We start from the raw sequence: 6,767 nt of genomic DNA on the forward strand, positions 1-6,767 counted from the left end.
CATGTGAACAGAAATGGAAAGAACAAGTTTAGAAATAGCTATCAGTAAACAAGGGCAGATGAATGACTACGTGGTAAGCAAAGTGGGAGGGGGGAGCAAAGATGCTTATGGCAGCAGTAAATGGTCAACAGTTTACATCTGAGACCAGGTGCAGCTACAAGCCCCCAGCACGTACATTGCTTAGCCAAGTCAGGAGGTCAACTAAAATAGATAACACAAGCAGAGTGAAAAGACAAGCAGCAGAGGACAGAAGAATTACGAAGGAAACAAAATGGACACCACAGCCAAAATAGCTGTAACTTATGGCAAGTAAAATATTACACGTTTCCACAGCATAACAATGCATCGCTCTGGAGTAGCCCTGTTTCTAACCCCATAATTAAGGAGCCATAAACTAATATGCTTCTGTGCTCATGCCATCCTTGTGTGTTGACTGGAGTGGATGGGGGCACCACACATGCAGGGATTATTTTGATCATTTGTTCACGTTCTGCTGCGCCACTGACTGCCACTGGGGAAGTGTGACAGAAGGTGAGACGTAGCCATGCATCTGTTACTGTGGTAGTCCCCAGAGCATGGGAGTGGCCCCTAGCTCTGCACTAGTTTGTAGTCTTTCTCCTGTGTGCATCTTGGTTAAACTTTCATTTTTTAAATAACAATTTGGTTTTCGTTCAAAAAGCTTGATGAACCATACATGTGTATAGATGACAAGGTTGTACCATGCCAAGTGGTTCATGCAGTCATTTTCAAAATGCATCCTGTTAAAGGTCATAACTTCTGAATACTCCGCTCACAGCATAAATGACCAGAATAATGAGGTGAGGTGGCTCTATTACTTTGTAGTTATGTAATATTTGTCAGGGTAATCAAGCAAAGGATGACATATGGATTCAGTCTCCATTTATAATAGTGACTGAGTTTGAAAAGCATTCCATTACTGAAGTATTCCACAGTCTCATGTACAAGTGTCAACAAAGGGCAGTTTTCCTCTTTCAATTAAGCTGCCGGAGTGTTTGCCACCACCAGCCGATTCCACATCAGTGCTTCGCTGGCCTCAATTCGATGTTTCAATGCAGGGATCACATGCCAAGTAAGATGACTATCTGCATTGGGAGTGTGTTTCTTCATGTTGTTTTCATGTCAGTTGGTATTTCAGCTTAGAAGGGTTCAATTTGTAGAAAAATCCATCAAATGTGCTAATTATTTATATGGTTGTAGATTCCAGTTGTCCAGTGCCTTATATTGTGCTTCTCTCCCTACTATACTATACTATGTGTATCTTTACTACTAGCTCTCCAGTACGTTCCATCAAGTGTTGCCTAATGTTTACCCTTGTAAAGTGGACCAGTGGTTTTCAAATGGATGGGTGTCAGGATCCGTACGTCAAGAACCGTGCTCTGACCTTACCCGACACGGCCGCCCATTTTTCCTCTACACAGCCACCGGACACCAACATCTCCATGGCTGGATCAACATGCCTGCTGTCCCATATGACTGACCCTTTAACACTTTGGCTGCTAGAGTTATTCTTCCTCTGTGCTGGGCCATAATGGAAATGGGTGTCTTCATGACGAGATCAGCTCGTCATGAGCACAGGAGCACTGTGCCTCATGACGAGCTGAGCTCGTCATGAGCACGGAAGGGGTTAAGGACGATCCCTTTTCCAGCCTTCGGGGTGGAGCCGAACTACGTCATCGCCCGATAAGGACCCGCAAGCCAATACCAGGCAAGAAGAAGCCGGAAGGAGAAAGACACAGCTCTAGGAGACCCAGGAAGCTGGCAAACACGCCGGAATCACTGAAGGCACCCGCGGATCCCGAGGAGGAAAAGCCAGGAGGCCAACTGTAGTAATTACGCTGGAAACAGCAAGTTGTCTTGAGATGTTTAATTAAGATTACATGGATATAGAGCCAGCATAGTAATCATCTGGCTCCAACAGACACTATTTCAAGAATGACCATTCTACTTTCTAAAGTAACCAAGGAACACTGGTACAATCTTAAAGCAACACTGCACATGAAATAAGTGACACGCATTACAGATAACTACATTACCTTCTCTTCTCACACAAAACAACACAAACAGACTGAAATTCAAACAATACATATGAAGGTAATCACCAATGAGGACTACCCAAAACATTAATATTAAACTATAATTAATCTCATAACTAATCTCTATACCTTACAGGTTTAACAATAGAACATGAACTTTTCCTGGAAAGAGTATTTGAGACTAATTCTTTATCACTCTTAGGAAACTGTTTTGATCAGAATAATTAACTTTTGCAACTTTGCCCAAATTCCACCAAAATCCTCCATCAATTTGAATAGCATTACCTACTATTTTCATAACTTTCACAGGAGGTTCAAATTTACTTTCCCCTTTGTTGACATGAATGGATTTCCTAATTCTAACATAATCACCCACATTGAAAGTGCTCAACTTTGACCCCTTTTTAGTGTCAAAACTTAACTTTTGTTTCTCTTGAGTAATAGATGCACTTTCTTTAACAAAAGACATTAACTTCTTCTTAACATCAGATTCATTTTTTACCCACTTAGACATCCAACCTGGACGACAAAAAGTATTTGGTTTCCTTCCCCTCATCAGCTCGAAAGGGGAAACTTTCGTTGAAGAGTGAGAAGTAGTTCTATAAAACCAAATCATGCTGTTAAGCGATTTAGCAAACACAATAAGTGATGGACAGAATGTGGATCAATGTCACACACTCACCCCAGTCCAAGGATCTGGGCCTAAATCCATCGTTATTTTGCACTCCACACCACCCTGGGTTAGACAATGGCGATATGCAAATCAGCTCTGACTTGAGCCTCATGGGAACAGTCCAGTCCGAACTACAAAAGCCATGTCCTTCCCAGAACGGAATCAAGCATCCGAGGACCGGACCGGTTTCGAGGTAACACCTCTCATCAGCCCGGCTAGCTTGACTCCAGTGGTGTGGAGTGCCGGGGACCCACGTCTGGGCATCCCCAGCGCACTTATGGCGGAAATTGCAAACACAACAAGTGATGGACAGAATGTGGATCAATGTCACACACTCACCCCAGTCCAAGGATCTGGGCCTAAATCCATCGTTATTTTGCACTCCACACCACCCTGGGTTAGACAATGGCGATATGCAAATCAGCTCTGACCCTGAGCCTCATGGGAACAGTCCAGTCCGAACTACAAAAGCCATGTCCTTCCCAGAACGGAATCAAGCATCCGAGGACCGGACCGGTTTCGAGGTAACACCTCTCATCAGCCCGGCTAGCTTGACTCCAGTGGTGTGGAGTGCCTGGGACCCACGTCTGGGCATCCCCAGCGCACTTATGGCGGAAATTGCAAACACAACAAGTGATGGACAGAATGTGGATCAATGTCCCATGGGGCACAGGTCAGAGCGGATTTGCATATCGCCATTGTCTAACCCAGGGTGGTGTGGAGTGCAAAAAAACGATGGATTAGGACCCAGATCTTTTGACTGGGTTGAATGTGTGACATTGATCCTCATTCGGTCCATCACCTGTTGTTTTTGCAAACTCGCTATAAGTGTACTGGGGATGCCCAGACGTGGGTCCCAGGCACTCCACACCACTGGAGTCAAGCTAGCCGGGCTGATGAGGTGTTACCTCGAAACCGGTCCGGTCCTCGGATGCTTGATTCGGTTCTGGGAAGGACATGGCTTTTGTAGTTCGGACTGGACTGTTCCCATGGGGCACAGGGTCAGAGCTGATTTGCATATCGCCATTGTCTAACCCAGGGTGGTGTGGAGTGCAAAAAAACGATGGATTAGGACCCAGATCTTTTGACTGGGTTGAATGTGTGACATTGATCCTCATTCGGTCCATCACCTGTTGTTTTTGCAAACTCGCTATAAGTGTACTGGGGATGCCCAGACGTGGGTCCCAGGCACTCCACACCACTGGAGTCAAGCTAGCCGGGCTGATGAGAGGTGTTACCTCGAAACCGGTCCGGTCCTCGGATGCTTGATTCCGTTCTGGGAAGGACATGGCTTTTGTAGTTCGGACTGGACTGTTCCCATGGGGCACAGGGTCAGAGCTGATTTGCATATCGCCATTGTCTAACCCAGGGTGGTGTGGAGTGCAAAAAAACGATGGATTAGGACCCAGATCTTTTGACTGGGTTGAATGTGTGACATTGATCCTCATTCGGTCCATCACCTGTTGTTTTTGCAAACTCGCTATAAGTGTACTGGGGATGCCCAGACGTGGGTCCCAGGCACTCCACACCACTGGAGTCAAGCTAGCCGGGCTGATGAGAGGTGTTACCTCGAAACCGGTCCGGTCCTCGGATGCTTGATTCCGTTCTGGGAAGGACATGGCTTTTGTAGTTCGGACTGGACTGTTCCCATGGGGCACAGGGTCAGAGCTGATTGCATATCGCAAAAAAACGATGGATTAGGACCCAGATCTTTTGACTGGGTTGAATGTGTGACATTGATCCTCATTCGGTCCATCACCTGTTGTTTTTGTTAAGCGATTTAGCAACATCACAATTTTTAGCTTTTGCCCATTTCACACAGTCACCCACCACTCTATTCATTCTCTCCACAAGCCCATTTCCTTGAGGATGATATAGAGAACTTCTGCTGTGTTTGACCCCAGAGATGGACAAGAAGTCTTCAAATTCTTTAGAGGCAAATTGTTTCCCATTATCAGAAACAAGAATTTCCGGTAAACCTTCTCTACTCCACACTTCACTCAAGAAATCAATAATGGTCTTAGAATCAACACCCTTGACTAACTTGAATTCCGGCCATTTTGAAGCATAATCAATCATAACCAAAATAAACCTTGCACCACCACTGAGAGTTATGTAAGGTCCCATAACATCTATTCCAACCTTTTGCCAAGGATGATCAGGACATTCCACTGGAATTAGTGGAGGAACACAGGTTTTGAGAGACTGGTCAGATGTTTTGCAGATGTTGCAATCCATGACAAATTCATCAACCTCTGCATCCATACCTGGCCACCAAAATGTATTACGGATACGGCGCTTGGTAAAAGAAGATCCTAAATGTCCCTCATGAGCCCTAATTATGATACCTTTCCTAAAAACATGTGGTGGGATTAGTTTGTCATTCCGTAAGAGAATGTCATCTTCCACAGACAATTCATCTTCAATCTTTGAAAATTGTTGAAGAGGAGAGAGAACCTTTTCTCTTGGCCAACCAGACTTAATAAAGTTGCAAACTTCTTGAAGAATTTCATCATTACCAAACGCCAACCTCCACTCCTCTTCAGAACAAAATTTAAGTTCTGGAATGTCCACACCAGCAACAAGACAATCTTCGCAATCTTCATCAATGAGATCAGCAAACGAAACATCTTCATCATGTGAGTCTACAGAGGGAAACCTTGAAAGAAAATCCGCTCATCCGTTCCTTCCACCCGAGATATGCTTAACGTCAAAATGATATTGAAACAACCTGCTTACCATACGCATGATCCTAGGAGTAGAGCACTTAGTTATTGTTCCACTTAAAATATTAACCAACGGCTTATGGTCTGTTTGTAATAAAAATCTTTTGCCCCACACATTAGAACAAAATTTGTCAATAGCCCATGCGCAAGCCAAAAGTTCTTTTTCTACAACTGAATATTGTAATTCAGGTGCTCGTAAAACTCTGGAAGCAAATCTGATAGCTCTCTCAACACCATCCTCTACTTGGGTCCTGGTGGCCCCTAAACACACTTGAGTAGCATCAACTGTCAAACAAGGAAGGCTTGGATCAAACGGCTTTAAGATAGATCTTTTACTCACACTGTCTTTGACCTTTTGAAAATCTGTGACGCACTCATCACACCACACAAATTTGCTTCCCTTCTTCAATAAATTGCTAATGGGTCTAACAATGGTAGCATAGTGAGGTATAAATCTGGAGTAATACTCACAAAGATCTAAAAGGGACTTCACACCTGTTTTGTCTGTGGGAGTGGCAGCATTAGAAATAGCCTCTAACAAACCAGGCCTTGGTTTAATTCCATCTTGGGTAAGAATATGCCCTAGATATTAAACCTCAGTGCCAAAAAAATTAAATTTCTCCAACTTCAAAACAACTCCATGCTCTTGAAAAAGACTCACAACTTTATGTAAGATTTTGTCATGCGACTGAGAATCCTTTGCAAAGATAAGTACATCATCTTGGAAGACCAGCAATCTGTCAACTCCTCTGAGAATATTATTTATCACACGTTGAAATACCGACGCAGCAGATGCCAATCCAAAAGGCATACGTTGGTATTGAAACGTCCCTAGAGGAGAGACAAAAGCTGTGAGATGACGTGCTTCTGGGTGTAATTCAATCTGGTGATAGGCGCTAGCCAGGTCCAGTTTGGCAAAGATTTTAGCACCCTTGGTAGATGCAAAGAGATCTTGGATTTTAGGTAAGGGATGTGAGTCAACCCAAATTTCTTTATTCACTGACCTCAAATCCACACATACACGAAGTTGACCACCCCTCTTCCTGGCAACGACCAAAGGTGAAAGCCACAGGGATGTCTCTGTTGGCTCAATAACACCCTTTTCGCACAATTGTTTTAGTTTAGTGTCTAAATCATCTCTCACACTATAGGGTACACTCAACTTATGTTTGACTGGCAACAATCCATCCTTGATAATTATCTTATGTTTAAATCCCTTTATCTTGCCAAGTTCCCCACTAAAAACAGAAGGAAACTCCTTTTTGAGAGACTGAACCTCAACATCGCAATCAATAACCAGAACTTTATCTTTGG

Source organism: Lissotriton vulgaris, chromosome 12 (genome assembly GCF_964263255.1).
Source record: "Lissotriton vulgaris chromosome 12, aLisVul1.2, whole genome shotgun sequence".
In the NCBI taxonomy this organism is placed as follows: Eukaryota; Metazoa; Chordata; class Amphibia; order Caudata; family Salamandridae; genus Lissotriton; species Lissotriton vulgaris.